The sequence below is a fragment of the Pseudophryne corroboree genome, chromosome 1, assembly GCF_028390025.1.
Source record: "Pseudophryne corroboree isolate aPseCor3 chromosome 1, aPseCor3.hap2, whole genome shotgun sequence".
Taxonomy (NCBI): domain Eukaryota; kingdom Metazoa; phylum Chordata; class Amphibia; order Anura; family Myobatrachidae; genus Pseudophryne; species Pseudophryne corroboree.
Window position 1 is genome coordinate 951,623,861 of NC_086444.1, and position 25,341 is coordinate 951,649,201.

A 25,341-nucleotide genomic window follows, 5' to 3' on the forward strand; every position below is an offset into this window, starting at 1 on the left:
GAGGGTTGTAGAAATGAAGAAAAGACATAATTACGGTAAATGCGGTGGTATTCTATGTCAGGGAAATGTACATCTGTTGTTGAAGTTTTGTTCGGTATCTGTTGAGAGTCGTCTTCTTTGCGCTGTATTGCTCCTTGGGCATGAGCAAATAGCTTTGTCAGTGCCATCAGATTTACAAAAATGTTGGGCTAGCGTGAGTTTAAAAATACTAGGGAAACTGGGGATCCATGGCAAAGTTCATCAAGTGTCCATATCATAGGTTGTCAAAACTTCATCTTTGGTGCTTGTCTGTTGTCTGTATAGCGTCTCGTCAACTTCCTCGTCCAAGGGGATCTTTGTATCTTGGAAGAAAGCAGAAAAACAGGTGAAAGAAACGGACCGTATAATCGCATTTTTCATCACATCCTGGTTTCTATCATTGGGTCATAAATCAAATCCAGGTTAATTACAGTTTCCTCACTCCTCAAGCTCATCACTCTTGTACTTTGTTTGCACCTCATTAAAGCCTGCCCGCATCTAAATATCAATCCAATAGATATAACAACACCTAAAATACATAGGAGAAACTTTCCAACATCCATTATGACTCCTTGAGCCCAGTCTCCTAAACCGGAGAACCAATTTCGCGGGTTCAACCATGACACCCAACTAGTCAGCTCATTACCTACAGCGGCAAGGGTGAGATTGTGTTTTCGACAAAATTCCCACTTCAATTGGAGAATATCGTCCATCTTTTGGTCTATGACCTCTACCGGATCCTCGGTGCTATTTGTGATATACGTGCAACACTTTATGCCGTACTGTGTTGCCAATGTAACACAATATCCGCCTGTTACTGCTGTAAGATAATTAAGAACCATCCTATGCTGAACTAGTTCTGTTTTATAAGCTTGAAGTTCTCTTCCAGTGTATCTGAACGTGTCATCATACATTTCAGTGATATTATCTAACAAATTGGCGAGTGCGGAAATGTATCTATAATTCATCACTCCCCGAGCGGTGCGAGTGAAATCTAACGCTACCAGAACCTGAATCCCGGTGGATTCATGGATAAGATCAGAGGCCGGATGCTCTAACCTTTCTGACAGTTGTCTTTTAACTCGGTGCTCGTAATGAGTGTGAGTATAAGGAGCTTGGGCACCACGGTGTATGTCCTTCATTTTGTCATGTGTAACAGTCATCACTTCAGGCAATACCTTTCCAATATAACACAATCCTTCAGAGTTTGGGGCAAGCCACTTGTACGCCTTTCTCCCGCATATGAAATATGCATCATCGGGGAGAACATATGGGACGGAGAAGGACATTACCATATTACAAACCTTCCATGTGAAATCTCCTGACCCTAATTCTTCCATCTGCTTAATGCACGTATCAGACTGTACGATATGTGCACAGTATCCTGGTGATACTTCTCCAACTCTAGTAATTCTATTTCCTAGGGTGTATCTATACCGGAAAGATTTTCCTCTACTGGCTATGTGGCGTACAAGCTCTGTATCTGTAGGCATTCTATCTGCTCTGTGTGAGAAGGTCATGGTAAGGTTGCTCCATGACACTTCCCAATTTCCCGGCTTACGGGGATTGGAGATATTAAAACATAAGAGGGACCTATCCACATGGTATTGGTGGAGCTTCAAACTAGGAGGGCTGGAGATGTTAAACCTCCGGTCCACCGGTCTCCCACCACTTAGCTCAAGTACCTCCCCTAACGTTAAAGGAAATGGTACTAGCCCTGATTTGCTATGACCCTGAGGTACTTGAGAGCATACCCAACAATCTGTTTGGTTTAATACGTTACCCACTAAGGAGTGATAGTCACTCAATGGATGCCGGTCCATATGGATATTAAAACTGGATTGGCATTTCTTTATGCACCCATCCTCAATCAAATTGTCACAGAGCCTACAGATACAGTTTTCTTCAGCTAACAATCCATCACAATTTCTTCTATCGGATCGTTTTCTGATACTCGCCTTTGCTTGTTGGTTTGGTTGATCTTGGAAAACTACGCCTCCATCATCATAATCGGAACCCATTCCAGAACCTCTCTCGACCTCTATGGTACTCTCGCCGGAACAGACTGCTCTGGTCAACATCATGGTTAACATCAAAATCCGGATCACAGTCTCTTGGGGCAAGTCCATCTTCGAGGAGAAAATAGAGAAGAATGAGAAGGGGGAAAAAGAAATTTTAAGGGAGAGGGGATGGGAAGTGGAGAAAAACAATAAAAGGGGGAAGGGAGTCAACAACTGCTTTCGGTCTTCAAGGCTCAGGTGCCGCCTTAGTCCTCCTGGAACAGACACTCCAGTGATACAACCTCTACCGTCTGTTCCTTATCACGGGACCTCTCTGGATCAGCAACCTTTTTGCAGTGGGATGAATGGACCCAAGTCTCTCTCTCAGCAACCTTCAATGCTGTGGTGCTAGTCAATAAGACCTGGTATGGTCCTTCCCATCTATCAATAAGACAACCTGAGCGTAGAAAATTTCGTATCATTACATAATCCCCAGGTTCAATGTCATGACAATTACTATCTGGTAAATCAGGAATCACCAACTTCAGATTATCATTTTGATTCCTCAACTGCTTACTCATATTAATCAAGTATTTTACAGTTACTTCATTGTTACATTTCAAATCATCCTGAGGGTTAATCATGACATGCGGTTGTCGACCAAACAGAATTTCAAAAGGGGACAGGTTAAGAGGGGACCTGGGAGTGGTTCTGATGCTATACAAAACAATGGGTAAAGCTTCTGGCCACGTCAATCCTGTCTCTGCCATTACTTTACTCAATTTATTTTTAATAGTGCTGTTCACTCTTTCGACCTTCGCACTCGCCTGTGGACGGTACGGAGTGTGCAGCTTGCTATCAATACCCATTAATTTACACATTCCTTGAAAGACATCACCGGTAAAATGGGTACCCCTATCACTTTCAATGATTCTAGGGATACCATATCTACATACAAATTCCTGCACAATTTTCTTAGCTGTAAACATAGCGGTATTTGTAGCTGCTGGAAATGCTTCGACCCAATTCGAGAAAACATCTATACAAACAAGTACATATTTCAAATTTCGACATGGGGGTAATTGAATGAAGTCAATTTGTATTACCTGGAAAGGGCCGCCGGCAGGTGGGATATGGGATGGTTCTGTAGGTATTGCTTTTCCAATATTCTTTCTCAGACAGGTAAGGCATGACATTGCTCTTTTACCCGCATGAGAGGAGAATCCTGGGGCGCACCAGTATGCTCTTACCAATTTGCACATTCCCTCCTTGCCTAGATGAGTCAACCCATGAGCTGCTTCAGCCAGACATGGAAGATATGCTCTGGGGGCCACTGGTTTACCATGTCCATCCGTCCAGAGCCCCGAGGACTCCTGGCCATATCCCTTTGCCTTCCAGACTGCTCTTTCCTGTGTGGAACACAAATTCTGCATTTCACACAACTTCTGTGTGTTGATGGTATTAAATACCATCAGTTGTGTGGTGTCTGTCTGTATGGGGGTAGCAGCTGCAAGCTTAGCTGCTTCGTCTGCTCGGCTGTTACCAAGTGACACTGGGTCTTGACTATATGTATGTGCTTTACATTTGATAACAGCCACTCTGTCGGGTTCCTGTATCGCTGTTAGAAGCCTTTTTATATAAGCTGCATGCGCTATCGGTGTACCAGCTGCCGTCATGAAATTTCTGAGGCGCCATAGGGCTCCGAAATCATGTACTACCCCGAAGGCGTATCTAGAATCGGTGTAGATATTGGCTGACTTACCCTTAGCCAATTCACATGCTCTGGTTAGGGCGACCTGTTCAGCAACCTGGGCTGAGTGAGGTGGACCTAGCGGTTCCGCTTCTATGGTGTCTTGGTCATCTACGACTGCGTATCCAGTACACAAGTCTCCCGAGTCTGACTGTCTATGACAACTACCGTCAGTGTAGAACGTGAGTTCTGCATCTTCCAGTGGATTGTCACTGATGTCAGGCCTTGCGGTAAAATTTTGGGTCAAATATTCCATACAATCATGTGTGTCTTCCTTTGTATTAAATTCTCCTTCCCCACCACTCTCACCTTCCACCCTTTGTGTCTGACCAGGCACACCTGGGAGAAATGTCGCAGGATTTAATGCGCTGCATCTCCTTATGGTGATGTTTACTGGGGCCATTAATGCCAATTCCCATCTTGTAAACCTTGCTGATGAGACGTGTCTGGTTTGGGCAGAATTCAATAAGGCAGATACTGCATGTGGTGTATGGATTGTGAGGTTGTGGCCTAGCACGACATCTTCGCTTTTTGTCACTAGCAATGCTATCGCCGCAACGCTACGCAAGCATGTGGGGAGGGATCGCGCTACCGTGTCTAGCTGAGCGCTGTAGTATGCAACTGGCCTGCTGGCATCACCGTGTTTTTGGGTTAGTACACCTGCTGCGCAACCAGCACTTTCTGTTCCGTATAGTTCAAAGGGTTTCCCATAGTCTGGCATACCTAGTGCTGGTGCCTGCGTTAGGCACTGTTTGAGTCTCTCAAATGCTGTTTCGGATTCGTCTGTATGCGAGATCCTATCAGGTTTGTTTGAGGAGACCATTTCCTGCAAAGGTAACGCCAATATGGAAAACCCTGGGATCCAATTACGGCAATACCCACACATTCCTAAAAATGTCCTGATCTGTTGCTGGGTTTGTGGCAGTGTCATGTCTCTAATGGCTTGGACTCTATCAGCGGTCAGGTGTCTCAGTCCTTGTGTTAGACAGTGTCCCAAATATTTTACCTTAGGTTGGCATAATTGCAATTTGTCTTTGGAAACCTTATGTCCTGTGTCTGAAAGATGAAACAGGAGTTGTTTCGTATCCTTCAGGGAAGCTTCCAGCGAATCTGAACACAGTAGTAAATCATCTACATACTGTATCAATACTGATCCACCCTCCGGTTGGAAAGACTGTAAACAATCATGCAAAGCCTGAGAAAATATACTTGGACTGTCTATGAAACCTTGGGGTAACCGAGTCCACGTGTATTGGACTCCTCTGTATGTGAATGCAAACAAATATTGGCTGTCAGGGTGCAGAGGTACCGAAAAGAATGCGGAGCAGAGGTCAATAACAGTGAAAAATTTGGCAGTGGGAGAAATTTGCATTAGGATGACAGCTGGATTTGGCACTACGGGGAACTGACTCTCAACTATTTTGTTAATCCCCCTTAGATCCTGCACTAGCCTGTAACCCCTCCCCCCACTCTTTTTAACAGGGAAGATGGGACTATTTGCTGTGCTGGACGTTCTTACTAGAATGCCCTGTTGTAGCAAGCGCTCTATTACTGGGAAAACTCCTAACTCCACCTCTGGCTTCAGAGGATACTGTGGGATTTTTGGAGCTATCCTACCATCTTTTACTTGTACAACTACTGGAGCTACGTTTGCCATTAATCCAGTGTCCTGTCCATCTTTTGTCCAAAGTGACTCTGGTATCTGAGATGTCATCTCTTCTATTTGGGATGGATTCCTATTTGTCATAATGGGATGTGACATTAATTTTGATGGGGAGTCTAACATGTCTCGTACTTCCTGAGCGTGATTCTCAGGAATGTCCAAGAATACACCTTCAGGAGTACAATAAATGACGCAACCCATTTTACATAGTAAGTCTCTTCCCAGGAGATTGGTTGGTGCCGATGCAGCTAGCAAAAATGAATGCTTGGTATGCAAAGGCCCTATTGTAATCTCGGCTGGTTTGCTAACAGGGTAGTGCTGGACTACTCCGGTTACTCCCATGGCTGGAACTGTCCTACCAGTGGTTCTCATGCCCACTGTCGAATTTATCACTGACTTGGCCGCCCCTGTGTCTACAAGAAAGTTTAAGGTTTTACCAGCTACATTGATTGCAATCTCTGGTTCACTTCCAAGACTGGCAATCAATTTCACTGGCTGCAGATTACAGGTATGGCCACACCCCTATTGGGTATGCTGACCTCCCTGAATCCCGTTGGCAGCAACTACTTGTGGGGGAGTTAGCTGGGAACTACCAGAGGCATGCCAATCTCTGTTCGGGGGGTATCTTTTTGTTTCCCCTGTATGTGGCTCAAACCTCCGCCTCTGTGGACCCTGCTCCCAATGTCGTGTGTCGTGTCGTTGTCTAGGGGGTTGAAAAGATCTTTGTACACTCTTTGTTCTACAGTCTCGTGCATAGTGTCCCTGTTTGTTACAAGAAAAACATGTTATTACACTTGACTTACCCACAGGATTCGGTGGTACATACGCAGGCTGCCTTGTGGTCAGCGCCTGTATACTTACTGCCATCAACTTATCACTTTGCGACTCCCTGTGTCTAGTGATGTTTCTGTCGTGATCAATAGCAGCCTCTCTCAATGTGGACACCGACAGACCTCGCCAACATGGTTGCGTGGTCTGAACCCTAGTCTTTAATGTTTCCTTTAAACCATCCATCAGTACAGATACTGCTACTTCTTGGTGGTTTGGGTTGGTCCTAATGTCTTCTATTCCAGTGTACTTTGCCATTTCTAATAGTGCCCGATGAAAATATTCTGTTGCCGTTTCGGACTCTTTTTGTCTAATGGAGAATATTTTGTTCCATTTAACAACAGCTGGGAAATACTCCTTTAGCTGTAAATTTATCCTTTTTACGTTATCTTTGTTGTATACATCTGAAAGTGGTACATCTTTATCTAGTCCACAATCGGCTAAGAATTGAACTGAGTCGACATTTGAAGGTAAACAAGCTCTTAGCAGTATCTGCCAATCCTTGTTGTTGGGTTCTACAGTGTTACCTAGATCCCTGATGTATTTTTGGCTAGCAACTAAGTCTTTCCTGGGGTCAGGAAATTCGGACACTATTGTCCTTAATTCCATTCGGGAAAATGGAGTGTACATGGCAATGTTCCTTATGGGAGTGGCTCCTGATACATATGTTTTCCCATTGGGAACTGCTATTACTCTAACAGGGTTAACTCTAACAACCTCATTCTGTGTAGATTCTACAACTTGTGGTGAAATTGTTTCAGTATAATGCATGGTGCCGTACTTACCCGTTGACACGACCTCACCTATCCCTCCGCTAGGGGCCTTCGCTAATCTCGTGGGTGTTGCTGTGCCTACTGTGGTCTCTGCTATGGTGGCCGCTAGAGAGAGAGCTGAAATTGTTGCTGGATCGTCTTCTTGATCACACTCCTGAGGAAAGTTCAAAACAGGGTACAACTTGCACGGGTTAATACTTGCATGAGTTACTTGGTTAACATCATTAACATTTACAGGGTTACTAAGTGTTTGTGTTTTACAACCCAGTGCGTTTCTCTCCGTAATCAACTCCTCTCCTGCTATGTATGGTGGTGGTGGGGCTGTGGCTATCAGTTTCCTGGCTGCCCCAGATCCCGCCGCCAGAGCCAAACCTCTCTGTATCTCACCTTCCTGTTGCCACAACTGTAAATAATCATGATGCTGAATTCGTCTCTTTGTTGATTTTATGAGACATATCCTCCTCCTTAAATTTTGTAACACTTCTGGACTGAAGCTACCTATTCTTGGGAATTTCTCCCTGTCTTGTACAGTCATTCTCTCCCATTCATCACATAAAACCTCTGTGTGACTTCCGTATTTTTCACACATGATGTATCTTGCCGACCCGACTGGTCGGTTCTCTGAATCAACCCGAACCGAGGTTGATCGCCCCCTACCTGAACAATTGGCCCCCATAATCTGCAGGTGTTGCTTATTCCTCCTTGGATCTTTATATCAAGGTTTTCAGCGAACCCTTACAAACAAACCAAGATGTCCTGGGCAGGCTGGCGGTGGCGGTTTACCAAGTACCCCACTCACTTCTCGCCCACGTTGGCCAGTACTGCAATCACTGTATCCAGAGCTGTTGTACCCAACTCAGGGCCCCTGTGAACCTTTATTTACTGGAACATATGAGGGTTACCCGCAGGACACTTACTCTTTCCAGTAAAGGTGAGGTTGTTAGATAGTTCCTGAGTGACCAGCGAACTTCCCTTTAAAAATAAAAAATTACACAAATCACGTCAGAATGTACAAATAGCGTTTGTGACCACTTTACTCTAATGGTATTAGGTCAGATTACTAACTACTGCACACAATTACGTGCGGTACAATCGTTCAGTACATAAGCACTACCTGTTATGTACTGAGAGATCAATGGAATCGAAAATTGCGGCTGCGAATTCCTTCAGCCAGAGCTTCCAATGGCCTATATGGGTTTTAGCACCAACCCCCGGGGTTGTGCTTCTTGTACCTTTATAGCGGACCTTCTTGTACCTTATGACCTCCTGGTCTTGTTACCTTGTGACCTCCTGGCCTTGTTACCTTGTGATCCGCTATACTCTAATGCTCATATTTTATTTAACCAAGGATGCCTCCCTAGCCACCGTATATGTCACTTACACGTATGTTCCTTGACGAGTACCCGACTTTCCTTTTGGTTCAACCTCTAAGTTATATAGCTTATGTAATAAAAAACACACTCACTCAACACATGTACACTTTTGCTTCTATTTCTATTTCTGCCCAGAAATTTTCTTTAGCCCAGCTGTGTTACCAATTAGGAGCAGGACCTGTTAAACTAAATTTCAAATTTTCCAAAAATAGATTTGCGTTATTTACCGCGTCGCGTTATCTACCGCTTTGCGCTAATTATCGCTTATCATGACTTGAGCTACGTGGGCGTAACCGGATGCTACGTTGCGTAATGAACGCTGCGTGCGTCGGCCTTTGGATTGCGTACGCTAGTCTTTGTTAGAGACACGTGTACGCAAAACAAAGATCCACCGTAACACAATATACTTTTATCAATGTAAATGATCCCTGATCATCTACCGCGTACCCCACTGGCTTTGCCTTATCTCCCAGGCAAACCTGTGTGTTTGTCTACACTTTTAACTATTACCTCTATTATGAAATAACAGCAAATCTTTTTTTAGCACTTTCTATCAACTATAAAAATTGGCAAACAGGAATAGTGATATACGAAATTTATGAAATACACAGATGGAAAAGAAATGCAGATATATATATGTATGCGTGCGTATATACGCAAGACAGAAGAAAAATAAACAGTTTTAAAAGACACAAGCGTTTTGTTCTTACTTCCGGTTCCCGGATTCCTTCAGCACTCTTTATCTAAGTGAAGCAGACGCTTATCCCGTCAGCACTGCGAGACAACCTCCCACCCTTTGCTGGGGGATAATGTCTGCTGATCTACCTAGTGCAGATATGAGAAGGACAGGACGAGTCCCCCAATTGACAATGTTAAATTCCTTTGTCGTATAAACAACCCTTTATGAGGTCTAAGAACACTGTACGCTGTTTACTTAAGAAGTACCGTGAGGGTACGCTGGTTGCGTAACGATCGCTCAGCCGAAGGCGAGACGCTCAAGCGTCACGTTCGCTCACGGCCCAGTGATCACAGGACAACACGTTATTGGTGATGACTAGAGTAATGATTCGCTATGGCGTAGCGGACGCTCGAGACCACGAGGAGATCACCAGCGGCGCAGACGCTCACAACGCTATACCTTTATGTCTAAACCTTTTATCAATGAAATACACAGAATACCTTAATGTGAATACAGGGTGTAAGTGCAACCTTGTGTAACCTGACTAACTACAAAGCTGCTTGAGCGTCACCGACGCTCAAGTGAACACTTAAAACTATAGGAAATACACAGATACTGGTTTAGGGTCCAAAGCCTATTATCTGTATTATAACTATTATACTTGCAAAAAGAATCACAGTACAAATGATACACTACAATATAACAGAGACTTCCTAACCAAAATAGCTACACTAGAAATACAATACAATACCAATCTAATACAATACAATACTAGTCAATGGGAGATACGAGAGAAAGAGAATGGAGAGAGAGAGAGAGAGAGAGACGGAGAGAGAGAGAGATTGGCTCACAGTAAGACAATATGATTACGGAGAAAAACTTACGCACAAAGGGTATGATCGCATGCGCCTCTGGACATCCAGCTTCCCGATTATCAGCAATGAGAACCGTTTGATGAGAAGTGAAAGCTGGATGCCACAGGCCCGTCTTTTATGCTACTCACACAATGCAATCTAATGGTCCCTACAACCTCATTGTCCATTGGACGCAGGAATTCGGCTTCGCACTATAACAAAAGGTCATAGGGTGATTCATACAGGTGGGCTGTGACGATTTCAAACGGCTCAGGTGGGTGGGAAACTAGGTTTCCCGCCGCATACCTGAGTATGAGTAAATAATAGAAATGGACATAAACTTCTTATGTCCATAACTATCCGCACGAGCGATTAATACGCTCCAAACCAACACCGGAATATTGCTATTTAAATACTCTTCCGATGGGTACCAAACACTGCTGTATGATTCCTGTTAGACCCTTAGCACAATACAAAGAGGGATTCCTCCGCTCAGGGACATTCCATATTAACCAAACTTTCAGAATCTATCAAAGGGATCATGGTCTACAAACTACATTAATTGTGAAAATATGTAACGATTGGGTCGCACGCTACGACTACATACTCTTTACCGTAAATACGCATACCGATGCGAGCGGGTGCACGCATCAGCGGGTATGCGCTATCACGGGAAAGCGCACGCATGCGCAGCGCGGACCAGCGTGAGGTGCAAATATGGCAGCGTGTATAGGGATATTTTTCTGACTTTGACACTTGCTATCCCCTTTCTGTTCACTCATCCCTCACTTAACCTGACAACCTCTCTCTCTTTTCCTCTTTCTCACTCCTCTCTCTCTCTCTCTCTTTACCTCTTTCTCACTCCTCTCTCTCTCTCTTTCCCTGACACCTTTTCTCTTTCTCTGACACCCTCTTTTTCTCTCTCACTTTTCTCTTTTTCCATGATATCATCTCTCAATTCTTCCCCTCTCTCTCCCTCGCTCCCCCCCCCCCTCTCTCTCTCTCTCTCTCCTACATACTTTTTATCTCTCTGTCACTCCCCGCACTCTCTCTCCTGCTACAGTAAGGGGCATAGTAGACACCTTCATTGTTTGGGGCCCCTACTAGCCTTAATCTGGCCCTGTATGGCTGTGCTCACAATGGACACCAACAGAGGCTGCTTGCCTGTGGCTGTGGATTGTGTTATACAGCAGAGAGAACAGGCCAGAATGATGCAGCACACAATGAACAGGGCAGACCAGCCCTGACTGAACAGTGACCATCAAGGAGACAGAGATTCCATTAAGGTAATACTTATTTGTGTTATATATATATATATATATATAAACATATATATATATAGGGCACCATCTATTATTTTTCCTCCAGGCAACTGGGACGGATTTATGCCACTGGTGTACAGCAAAATAAAGAATGTGGCTGCAAATTCCTACTGCTATCACTTAAGATAACTCCCTTGTTTCAGTTTAATTTTTTTTTAAATAATAATGAGAGTAATTGGATATCAGGACTCTCTTTTCTTTGTGCATCACATAAGCAGACTTTAACATTTTTATTACATTTACACCTGAATGCATAAAATACAGTTCCTGATAGAGGTGGGAAGGCACCGGATAGTATCAGAACCAGATGTACACACCCCAGGGTTCATGTGGGCATTATACTGCTGGAAATTTGTTGAGTTTTGTTGAGTTTTGATCAGAGATGTGCGGACAAGGTACTGTAGGCATACTCTAGTATAATCCAGAATATATTGACTATAAAAGTGATTAGAATAATACAAAGAATATATGTATAATATATTCTTTGTATTTTTCTTACCATTTTTATTTTTCAAAACTCTAGAGTATACTGGAGTATGACAGGAATGGCTGTGCCTCACCTGCCTCATTTGAAGTTTTGATAGTATTGTTTTTGTTAACTTTGCCACTTGATAACAATATTATCCTGTACAAAAAAAGGATAAAGAAAAGGGATCAGTTTCTCTGGGTGCACTCTCTCCCAAAGTAACGAAAAATTATTGATATTATGACTGTGTCTTTATATTTCTTTTATATATATGAGTTGACACTGAATTAATAATATATACCAATACCCATATGGAATGTATCAACTTTATTAGTATCCCACATGAAGTATTAAGACCCTAAGAAGGGCCGTAAACAGTGAAATATAAAAACAATAAAGAATAATTAGACGTGAATCAGAAAAATGGACTCTCTTCTTTTTGTCCATTTTTCTGATTCACGTCTAATTATTCTTTATTGTTTTTATATTTCACTGTTTACGCCCCATCTTAGGGTCTTAATACTTAATACTGATCCCTTTTCTTTATCCTTTTTTTGTACATGTTTTAGGATCAGTGGGTAGCACTAGTCTACAGCTTCATATCTGTATTGTACACAGTTATTTAGAGACTACATCCCTACAGTTAATACTTGCTATTAAATTAAGTCTGGTGCAGGACTTCCTTGTTTCTTTCTAAACAATATTATCCTCTAATCACTTTTCTTCCTACCCTGATGTGTGAATTCCCAATGATAGTAATGGGATTAGATGCTGTGTTGTTTGTCATTAAAATAATGAGTTAAAAAAACAGCACTCTAGAAGTGGAAAATCTTCTTAAAGTAGTCACTTTGAGAAAGGTTCCAACTTTGTCCTCCCATATTTAAAAGAAAGACACATTAAAATTCTTACACAAGAAGGTATCTTTGTATATTTTGATATAATACAGCTGACAAGACCCGTGAGACCCCCTGAGAAGACACTTACATATAGGTTCTATCTCGAATACCCATAAAGGTATCTTTGCTTCACACAGTTCCTCTTAGTACAGATGCAAGTAAAAATCACAGGAGTTTAATAATAAATTCCAAACAGCGTGGAAATAAGTAGACAGTTTATCAAAAAGGTTTAAAAATACACAAAAACAATTTGAATCACCAATACCGGGGATGGATAAAGTGAAGCGGGCTGGCACGTCCTAGCTGCAGACTGGGTTGTGACGATCGTAACTTCCCAGCATTCCTTCACTGCAAGGAAAGGTCCATTGTTGGATTGAATGGCTTCAACGTGTTTCTGGGATCACTCCCCCCTATCACTATCCTTTTTATCAAGAAGGACTTCTTGATAAAGGGGATAGTGATCCCAGAAACGCGTTGAAGCCATGCAACTTACCTGAATCAATAGACTCTAAAATCTGATAAAGAATATACATGTGAATACCAATTAAACTGATAATATATCTAAATCATAGTAACTTGAGATTTTGACCAATGTCCTTAGACAAAGTAGTAGATGCACAATTTGTAAACACTATATAGATCAGCTGATGCATGAATTTTAAACATATATAGGTTTAATGTTTAATGTGTATGCAATTGGTATGTCAACGATTGGCCTATATAATAAATAAATAAATAAGTATATATTAAAAGAACATGATACTTGCTTTTTATGTATTGTTCTTATGTTTTTTTATGTGTATTACCGTTTGTTGGTATTGATTATGTAGTTATTTTCATTTATTTGCCTTGATTTCAGTCAAGATGATTAACCGATTTAATAACTATAAACATTAACATCACTATTGCTCTGTGTATGCAAGTAAGAATGGATGCAGCCCAGAGAAATAACACAATACAGGTGTGGAATTAAAAAAAATTAAAGGTGGGTCAAAAATGGGGAATAAATACTAGTATTCTATGTGCCCTTCAGTCCTGAGAAAGTTCCAGTGTTAGATGTGATGAAACACATTGACGTCATTCCTCAAGCTTGCAGGGATATCTTTATTGAGTGGCCAGTGAACTTTAGAGCTATCTGGCATACGTTCTCCCTTAACAAATTTGAATTACACCTTTCCAGTGGATGAGATATTCTATTATCCTGCGGGATAGGACTACTGACCCTATCAAAAGGATGGCGTGGCCACGCTAATTCATCTCTCATGGAGATCCCACATTGGAAAGGGTAAGTACCAGCATACTGGCTGGATAAGTCACTTATTGCGTACATTGGAGAGGGTGCACTTGAGATCTGTACCTGCACTGGGAAGCCAGTGACATTTTTTTATGGCTAATTGTTACTCTCATAAGAGTTTCACTCACACAGCTCTTGTTACCTTGCAGCCGCATATTAATTGATTGGTGTATTGTGCACTGCTAGTGCTGTTCTTCAATGAGACTTTTCAAACTGGTAACATCTTTTGCTGTTTTCAGTGAGTAGATATAAATGTTTCTTTTACCTAACCACAAGCCGAAGCTCAGAGCTAGTGTGATACAATACTAACAATATGGTTAAATGTTTGAATAAATTGTTCCTTTTGGATATTTTCTAAGTAAAATGATTTCTATTAAAGCAAGCCTCTTGTTTATTAAATTATTAATAAGGAGCAAACACACACACACACACACACACACATATATATATACATATATATTTATTGGTGTTTTCTCTCTCTCTCTCTCTCTCTCTATATATATATATATATATATATATATATGTGTGGATTTTTCTTTTTCTCTTTCTTGGAAGATCGCAAAGCACAGTGATTCCTCCATACTCCAGCATGGCTCTCTTCATCTGCAGCTGGTGACATTGTATTTATTTATTTATTTATATTAATTTATTAGTGCCTGGAAAAGTAGTAGATAAACCTACTACTCGTGTTTGCTTGTTTTTTTTATTAAAGCTGTTTCCAAGGATGCGGATGTGAGGTGATAAAATCTACCATATTTGCACTGCGATAATTGATTACATCACATGGATGTATTAATTATCACATGCAGGGACGCGATGACACTCCGCAACATCATCAGGGTATTTTCCACCGCCACCGCCGCTACCACCGCAGGGTCAACCCCCCCCATCGTGACTACCCAGCACACACCGCGGACCCCGCCCCCTGCATGGTGAATATAAGCATCAGTCCATGGAGCCAGTTATCACTGCTCCTGCAGAGCTGCCGGGCACCTGATCCTGTGCGCTGCTGTGATCCCCGGTGCTGTAAAATGAGCTGCCGCTTTGCAGCATCACTTTACTGCACCAAGGGTCACAGCACAGTACATGGAGGACCCGGCGCCTGGCATCCCACACAGGAGCACCGATCACCGGCTCCTAGAACTAGTAAGTATGTTTCTGCAGCAGGGTACACTGTGTTCCACAGGGAATACATCTGGGTGTAGAGATGGATCTTGATCCAGGCACCAACATGTTTTAGCTTTAGCTGCCCCAGGATGCATTGGGGCCTCCTCTATAACCCCGCCTCCAGGCACTGTGAGTTCAGTTTTGGAGTTGATGCCTGCAGAGCAGTCTAGTCAACAGGAGGGCTGCCCTGAAAAAAAGCTTCGGCTCCATCACCTCCCAAGCGGCGTCACATACTCCCACAGCTCAGTTCCCGGGTACTTGCAGTGGAGACGCTCCGGCTCTAGGCACACGGTCGCAGATGCTCTCCTGATTTGCGTGGCTGCTACAGGGAGGAGGTAAGAGGGTCCTCCAGGCGGGACCCACTACTAAATCGCGTTCCATTTGCAGTCTAGGGAGACAGTCTGCGATGCTGACATGGACACTGTTGCACACAGGGACCCCACTATATCTGCCAGGGCAAAGGAGTACAGGTCAGGTGTATTAACACCTAGTTTAATAAGACTACGTAGGACCAGGCTGTGAGGACCAGCATAAGGGAGCCAGTGCTTGACCTGTAGCCCCTCCCCCGGCCCAGGGTGCCATCTCTGAGCAGATTTTCCCACCCTGGAGCTGCCCTCCACTCTCCCTCATTAACTGACTGAGACGCTGTGCGCCATCTTAGGTATAGCTGCAGCTGGTCTCTGGGACTGCAGGGCAAGGTCTCCCCTGTAAAGCTGCCTGTCTACAGCTCTGTGACTTTACAAACACTGAAGTATTCTACATGTCTTTATACAGACAGCGTTAGTTAAGAACAAGTGTACCTGTTACAGAATATATTGTACGAGTATTCTGATATATACCGCACTAGGACCGCACTGTGTTTTATATATATATATATATATATATATATATAGCAAAAAAGAGGAGAAGAACAAGCGCCTATGGTGCAGTAAGTTTTGTATGTGTTGGACAACACTGTAGCGATATATATAAATGCGTACCAGATAATTTCTTTAAACCACGTCAAAATAGATAGATGTCAATCAGGATATTTCTTGCAAGCAACACCATCTGCCAACTTCATTGGGAAGTGTGAACACTTGCATTCTTGGGTCAATCTCAACTTGATCTGTTACAGCTTTTAGCAGTATGAGGCAGTCGCCAACGTTATTTTCCACGAAGTCCTGCGTGTCGCCCAGCGGACGCCAGCATTTCCCGCACAGGTAGCTGTTGGTGTTGCTTGCAAGAAATATCCTGATTGACATCTATCTATTTTGACGTGGTTTAAAGAAATTATCTGGTACGCATTTATATATATCGCTACAGTGTTGTCCAACACATACAAAACTTACTGCACCATAGGCGCTTGTTCTTCTCCTCTTTTTTGCTACAGAATCCATGCCATATACCTCTGGTATACTGAGGAACTGAGCTGCCGCCCTGAAGAGCGGAAGGTGCCTAATATAACTGATTTGAAGCTCACGAGACTTTGCTAGGACTTACATAAACCTATGAAACTTTGCTACTATCCATTTTTGAGGCTATTATACCACCGACTTTATATACACGGAAAAAGTTTTAACCGTGCGGTCGACTCTAGAAGAAGCGCACCAGTCTACACACATCTTTTCTCTATATATATATATATATATACATCTCATATATATTAGCCCACATCTGTGACTTTGTGCCTCATTTGCTAACGCTGGGCGGAGTCACAACACTGGGTGGAGTTAGTCAAATGAGTCACAGATCTGGGCAAATCTATAGGAGCAGAAGCAGATGGTATGTGCATGGCACAGGCAGGGATGCATACTTCCCAACTATCTTCAGGCAGAAGGAGGGACAAACGCGTGGCGAAAAGGGGCGTGGCCACCGAAAAAGGGGCGTGGTCTCACGGAGGACCCACGATTGTGAGCCATGCCCCAGTTTTTCGTCAGTGAGGGGGCATGCCCAGCGCTCTGTGAGCTGCTGGCATGCCCCCAGGGGCGGATTATGAGTCCGGGGGGCCCGGGCACTTGAGACAGGGAGCCCTATCTCATTTCTGTGCCGGCTGCGGGTTTGGGGTGTGGCCTAATCGCGGGATGCGTGACCACGCCCCCTTATGCAAATTCCGGGAATTTGTTTATTTTTTTAATGGGATTTTGGCCCCTCAGCTAGGGGTAAATCCAGAGGGGGTGGTCGCTCCCCCCTACACACCCACACAGGCAGACGAAAGCAGGGAGGTTGCTGCCTCCCTGCAACACCACAGACCAGCCAATACGCAGCAGCGTGTGCTGACTGTAGCACAATGCTGCTGCTGTTGCTGGCAGGACGGGGGGAGCTTCAGAGCTGGGACAGAGCTACTTCAGCCGGGGGGGCCCCTAAAACTGTGGGGCCCGGGGTACATACCCCCCTTAATCTGGCTACCCCTTAATCCGACCACCCCCTGATGCCCCCTCTCCTCCTGTCTCCACTAAACAGAACAGCGAGAACAGGAGCTTCCCAACTCCCAACGCCCCCCCCCCCCACCACCACCGCGGGACACTGCGGCCCGCGGGTGGGACAGCGGGACAGACCCCAAAAAATGGGACTGTCCCGCAAAAATCGGGACATTTGGGAGGTATGGATGTGTGTGAGGGGATATGCCGTACAGACAGACGGACACCGGCTCACTTTGTGCTTGACCCACCACACCAGCATACTTATTAGGGGCTCACTGGCGCGGAGGAGCGTAACTTTCTGGCACACTCCAGGCTTCTTAGCTGCAGTTTTATAGGGCACCTGCCGCTGTGCAGCTTCCGTACTGCCTCTGTTATCTCCAGCCCTGGCAACCCCACCGCTAGCTGCAGCGCTGCTGCCCACAGAGAGGTGCGCCCAGCTCCTTCTCACACTTTAGCTGGCAGGCAGCGCTGCAGAAGTCCGCGCTGCTTGCAGGCTCCGACCCCCTCCTCCCTCCAGCCGCAGCATCTCCTGGGGGCTAACCAGTCACTCCCAGTCTCCCCTTACCACAGTGCCCGGCAGCCGCGCGAGGTCCACGGTGTGTGACTAAGGAGTGGGGGGAGGGATGTGGGCGGGAAGAGGAAGCAGGACTCCAGCCTGAGAGAGTCAGCCATGCCAAGTCTCCACCAGCAGCAGATCCCAACAGCTTGGAGTGGAACAGCAGCAGCCAGCAGCAGTGACTCCGGTAATACACCTCTGTCTGTCACCACTGTTTTGTCCCAAATACCAATCTCTCCGTGCCCTGTGTTCTGTCATGTCCCTGTCACCCCTGGCCTTGCCCTGTCACCCTTATCCTGGCCCTTTCACCCTTATCCTGGCCCTGTCACCCTTATCCTGGCCCTGTCACCCCTGTGATTGCCCTGTCAACCCTATCCTGGCCCTGTCACCCCTATCCTGTCCCTGTTATTTCTGTCTTGGCCCTGTCGCCCCTGTCCTGGCCCCGTCACCCCTGTCGTGGCCCCGTCACCCCTGTCCTGGCCCCATCACCCCTGTCCTGACCCTGTCACCCCTGTCCTGGCCCTGTTATTGCATACCCTCCAACTACCTTTTTGGCATGCACAGTACACGCAGCGCCTCCAGACCCCTCCCCAATGCACCACATCTCCACACCTTACCCTCCACCACATGCGGCACCCCACCCCTTCCCCACAAGTGGTGCCTCCAGACCCCGTACACCACCCACGGCTCCAATTCCCCCGCCCCTCCACCACCCACAGCACCTCCAGACCCCCTCCACCACCCTAAGCACCTCCAGACCCCTCCACCATCCACCCCCTATATATGTCTCCCCCCACACCTGCCCCCCCCTCCACCGGCAGCATCTGCAGACACACTCCTCCATCCGCGGTTCCCACCTCTCCCCCACCCATGGCACACCCGCACCCGTCCCTCCACCACCTGCAGCACCTCTGGACCCCCTTCCCCATCTGCCACACCACCAGCACCTGCCCGTCCCCGAGCTGCGGCGCCTCCAGACCCCCTACCCCACCCCCGGCACCCCTGCCCCTTCCCATCCCACAGCACCTCCGGAACCCTTTACCCATCCGCAACATCCCTGCACCTGCCCCTCCCCCAGCCGTGGCACCCCTGCCACTCCCCCACCTGCAGTGCCTCCGGAACCCTCCCCCATCTGCAGCCCCCACTCCTCTGCCCCTCCCCCACCCGCAGCACCTCCCGACCCTTCCCCATCCGGGCGCCCCCCGCATCCGACCCCCCTCCATCCGCAGCATCTACAGACACCCTCCCCCATCCGCAGTCCACCCCGCACCCGCTACATTCTGTACATCGCACCCTACAGGTGCTGTTCACGCCGTCGCAAGGGGCTGTGCCTCCTTCACCATCGCACGCCCTTTCATTGTGCAATACTTAACCACTAACAAAGGATTGCAGGTAATACTCCATATAATACAAATATTGAACCCCAGAAAGGCATGCAAGGGTTAAGGGGGCGTAGCCCCTTGCGACTGTGTGAAGAGCGCCCGTAGGGCGCGATGAAGCACCTAGTATATATATATATATATATATATATATATACAAAGCCAAATCAGCCGGCACTCAGCTTTAGAGAACAACGTGCCCCGGTGCCTTAATCCTCAACATGTGTACAACTCCAATAGTGGACAAAGAGGCACTCAAGAGGCTGGTTAGAAGCAGAAAACTTGTATTGACATCAAGCGACGTTTCGGGGCAGAGCCCCTTCTTCAAAGCATACCAATACACAAGTGAACACAATAAACTTACCCCCTAAAATACCCCACAGGGCTCGGTGCGTCCTCCTCCGCGTCTCCCGCCTCAGCTCCGTCGCTGTTAGCCGCCGCCAGCTACTTCCGGGTCCCAGCTTGACCTGGTTGCCATAGCGACCACGTCTGTGTGCGTTCCACTGCAGAAGCAGCTGCGGTGCGGTTCACGCCGCGTAGCGTCAGCCGAGAGGGACGGGGAAGGCTCACACCTCTGATCCGCCCTGTAACAGACACAAAAATAAACACAAATGAAACATAACATTTAAAAACAGAGCAGACATGTAAGAGCCACTCAGTGCATATTCAGCAGCATGGTTACTTATATGGCATCTCCACTTCATAATATTAGACATATGCTATTACCAAATTAAACCCTATATTCTCCCACGTAATATATTACATAATGCTATTCCAGTTGATTTTGTCATTCAGTCCCAATGGGGACATAGTGCCAAGGCGGAAAATCCATCGAGATTCTGCCAGCAGAAGTGCCTTATGACGATCACCACCCCTAAGTGTTAGTGGGATGTGGTCAATCATAAAATATCTCAACATGGACAACGTATGGCCTTTCTCCCTAAAATGGCGAGCCACCGGTTGGTCTAAATTTCTACCTGATAGGTGAATAGCTGACCGATGGAGAGCCATACGATCTCTAAATGGCCTAGAGGTTTGTCCTACGTAATAGAGACCACACGGACAGCATATGATGTAAACTACAAACTCTGATCTACAGGTCAGAATATGTCTGATGTCATACAACTTTTCAGAGTGTGGATGTTTAAATTTACGGCAAGGTTGCATATATTTACAGGTAGTACAACCATGGCAGCTATAACAGCCCGGAGGTTTATAGTATACATTAGGCAACACACCTTTCCCCATACCTGAGATATCTGTTTTTACCAGCCTATCACGCAGATTGTGGCCTCGCTTAAAGGCCGCTAAGGGTCTAGTGTCCTTAAGCGATGGCAGATCACTATCGGATTTAATAATGGGCCACAACGCTACTGATGCTTGTTGAATAATAGGGCTGGCTGTCGTAAATTGACTAACCCATGGGATACACTTGTCTTGGGCTCTAGTCTTAGATTGTAAAAGCTGTGTGCGTGATATTTGTAACACCTGTTCCTTCTGTTTAAGTAAATTACTGGAATTATAGCCACGGGCTATAAACTTCAAGATTACTTCATCCAGTCTACCAGGAAGTGCCAACGGATCACTCACTATCCTAGCAATACGCATCATTTGGGATAGCGGTAATCCCCTCTTCAGAGCTTGTGGATGATGGCTCTCTGCTCTAAGGAAAGTGTTGCGGTCAACATCCTTATGATAAATGTCGGTACTAATGGTACCTCCACTGATCATCACTTTTACATCCAGAAAGTGCATGGTTGTGGCACTACAGGAATAGGTGTACTTAATTGAAGGATCAGACTGGTTCGCCTTCGCTAACAGTGCATCCAATCTATCCTGCCCCCCGGTCCATAGGATGAAAATATCATCTATGTACCGGGAGTATAATAGTAGATGTTGGCTCACTTCTGGACAATTCAGGAATAGATGTTCTTCCTGCGCAAACATGAACACATTTGCATATGAGGGGGCCACAGCCGACCCCATGGCACATCCCCTCAGTTGCAAAAAGAACTGGCTGTCATACAAGAAGTAATTTCTGCAGAGAGTCAGTTCCAACAAACGAATAAATAAATCGTGGTCAAAAATGTCAGGATCAAGATAATCACATAGGAACCTGCGCATAGCCGCCACACCATCCACATGTTTAATGGAGGTGTAGAGGCTACACACGTCCAAACAACACATAATTGTCCCCTCCGGTATCACCTGTAAATCAAGTAAAAGGTTAATGAAGCTGGTGGTATCCTTCAAAAACGACTTTTTTAAAGGGAGCAAAGGCTGTAGAAGAAAGTCAAGTAACTGGGCTATCGCTTGCAGCAATGAATTACGGGCAGATATAATGGGCCGGCCCGGCGGAGTTACACTGTCCTTATGAAGTTTCGGAAGTGTGTATAATACCGGTGTTACCGGATGTTCATTCATAAGGATCTTTTGCAAATCAGGAGTAAGAAGACCATCTCCTACCGCTGTATCCAGTATTGCACGGATCTCCCGCTGATATTCCTTCGTGGGGTCACATTGTAATTTTTCATAAACTCCAGGTTCCCGTAGTTGACGTTCAATCTCACTTCTATAGGCCGTAAGGTTCTGGACCACAATGGCACCGCCCTTATCAGCCGGCCTGATGATAATATCATCATAGCTGGCTAAATTCTTTAATGCAGCCGTTTCAGTGTATGATAAATTCTTCCGTATCCGACCAGGTGCTGCAACAAATCTGGACACGGAATCATCAAGCAATCGATTGAACGTTTTTAATGACGGATTTGTTGACATCGGGTCAAAGCTGGATTTAGAATGAGTTTGTTGAAAACTAGCAAGAGGAGAGTGTTCAACGGCAGTAGATCGAGTATGAAAGAACTCTTTGAGACGTAATTTGCGTGCTAACTTGTGATGGTCTCGTTGCCATTCAAAGCCATCATACATGTTGGTAGGTACAAATGATAGTCCTTTCTGTAAGACCTTAAGCTCATCATCCGATAGGTTCCTGTTTGATAAATTAAACACTAACGTGTCTTCTTTTTCTCTGGATTTCGTCCGCCTCTTGTTTTGGCCCCCCCGGCGGGTGGAAGATCGCTTGTATGCAGAGGGCCTGAACCTAAAGGGGCACTAGTGCTAGGAGCACAGTCGTCAGAATCTGAGATCAGGAAGTCACTATCACTCTGGCTATTGGTGGTGGCTTGATTGAGTTGTTTTTTTTGCCAAGGTCTCCTTTTTTGGAACCGAGGTTTACTCCGAGACTCATTATCATTGCCTGACAGCCATCGGTAGACCTTATTCTCATCATAGTCGTTATCCACCGTGGCCCGCTTGTTTCTTTTAAATTTCAATAATTCACGCTTATACTGGTCGCAGCTTTGTTCCAACTTGCTCACCCAGCTGCTATTAGCCGGGTCACTCAGTAATTTCTTGGATTCTTTCTCCAGAGCTTTAATTTTAATTCTAGTGTTATCCAGCTCACGACGTGATTCCTCAATCACCAATACCATGAGGTCTAGTGCACACCGATTGAGAATACCCACCCATTTACGAATAAAATCGGGGTTATTCCTCCCTATGGTTGGGGAGTTTCTACACCGAAAGCCTCTAGGAATTTTCCTGTCTTTGTAATAGTCAGGGAGTGATGAGGCATGTAATAAGAAATCAGTTTCTCTGCGCTTCAGCTTAAACAGCTGAAAGTAAATATCCTCCATGGTGTGTTTGGTGTCAAAGCCAGGTACTTTCTCTTTCAATAGAATCCCCTCGATTTGCTCAGAGGTAAAAGAAAAAGTCTCACAAGGGGGTGTAATGAAATTATGGCACCCCACGGCATCCTGCGATGCTGATGCACCTGAAGCTCCTTCCATATCTGCTATATAGACGTATACACCTCCTACAGTGATGTTTAAAAACAATGGCAAGCACTGCCAAAAATCTCCAGGGTATTGCTGGTGGTAGTTCAAATAATAACTGGTTAAAAAGTCAATTAGGTGCCATGCTACCTGGAATCAATCAAGTTGAAATTCCCATAGATACAAAGCCAAATCAGCCGGCACTCAGCTTTAGAGAACAACGTGCCCCGGTGCCTTAATCCTCAACATGTGTACAACTCCAAAAGTGGACAAAGAGGCACTCAAGAGGCTGGTTAGAAGCAGAAAACTTGTATTGACATCAAGCGACATTTCGGGGCAGAGCCCCTTCTTCAAAGCATACCAATACACAAGTGAACACAATAAACTTACCCCCTAAAATACCCCACAGGGCTCGGTGCGTCCTCCTCCGCGTCTCCCGCCTCAGCTCCGTCGCTGTTAGCCGCCGCCAGCTACTTCCGGGTCCCAGCTTGACCTGGTTGCCATAGCGACCACGTCTGTGTGCGTTCCACTGCAGAAGCAGCTGCGGTGCGGTTCACGCCGCGTAGCGTCAGCCGAGAGGGACGGGGAAGGCTCACACCTCTGATCCGCCCTGTAACAGACACAAAAATAAACACAAATGAAACATAACATTTAAAAACAGAGCAGACATGTATGAGCCACTCAGTGCATATTCAGCAGCATGGTTACTTATATGGCATCTCCACTTCATAATATTAGACATATGCGATTACCAAATTAAACCCTATATTCTCCCACGTAATATATTACATAATGCTATTCCAGTTGATTTTGTCATTGTCCTGCCCCCCGGTCCATAGGATAGATTGGATGCACTGTTAGTGAAGGCGAACCAGTCTGATCCTTCAATTAAGTACACCTATTCCTGTAGTGCCACAACCATGCACTTTCTGGATGTAAAAGTGATGATCAGTGGAGGTACCATTAGTACCGACATTTATCATAAGGATGTTGACCGCAACACTTTCCTTAGAGCAGAGAGCCATCATCCACAAGCTCTGAAGAGGGGATTACCGCTATCCCAAATGATGCGTATTGCTAGGATAGTGAGTGATCCGTTGGCACTTCCTGGTAGACTGGATGAAGTAATCTTGAAGTTTATAGCCCGTGGCTATAATTCCAGTAATTTACTTAAACAGAAGGAACAGGTGTTACAAATATCACGCACACAGCTTTTACAATCTAAGACTAGAGCCCAAGACAAGTGTATCCCATGGGTTAGTCAATTTACGACAGCCAGCCCTATTATTCAACAAGCATCAGTAGCGTTGTGGCCCATTATTAAATCCGATAGTGATCTGCCATCGCTTAAGGACACTAGACCCTTAGCGGCCTTTAAGCGAGGCCGCAATCTGCGTGATAGGCTGGTAAAAACAGATATCTCAGGTATGGGGAAAGGTGTGTTGCCTAATGTATACTATAAACCTCCGGGCTGTTATAGCTGCCATGGTTGTACTACCTGTAAATATATGCAACCTTGCCGTAAATTTAAACATCCACACTCTGAAAAGTTGTATGACATCAGACATATTCTGACCTGTAGATCAGAGTTTGTAGTTTACATCATATGCTGTCCGTGTGGTCTCTATTACGTAGGACAAACCTCTAGGCCATTTAGAGATCGTATGGCTCTCCATCGGTCAGCTATTCACCTATCAGGTAGAAATTTAGACCAACCGGTGGCTCGCCATTTTAGGGAGAAAGGCCATACGTTGTCCATGTTGAGATATTTTATGATTGACCACATCCCACTAACACTTAGGGGTGGTGATCGTCATAAGGCACTTCTGCTGGCAGAATCTCGATGGATTTTCCGCCTTGGCACTATGTCCCCATTGGGACTGAATGACAAAATCAACTGGAATAGCATTATGTAATATATTACGTGGGAGAATATAGGGTTTAATTTGGTAATAGCATATGTCTAATATTATGAAGTGGAGATGCCATATAAGTAACCATGCTGCTGAATATGCACTGAGTGGCTCTTACATGTCTGCTCTGTTTTTAAATGTTATGTTTCATTTGTGTTTATTTTTGTGTCTGTTA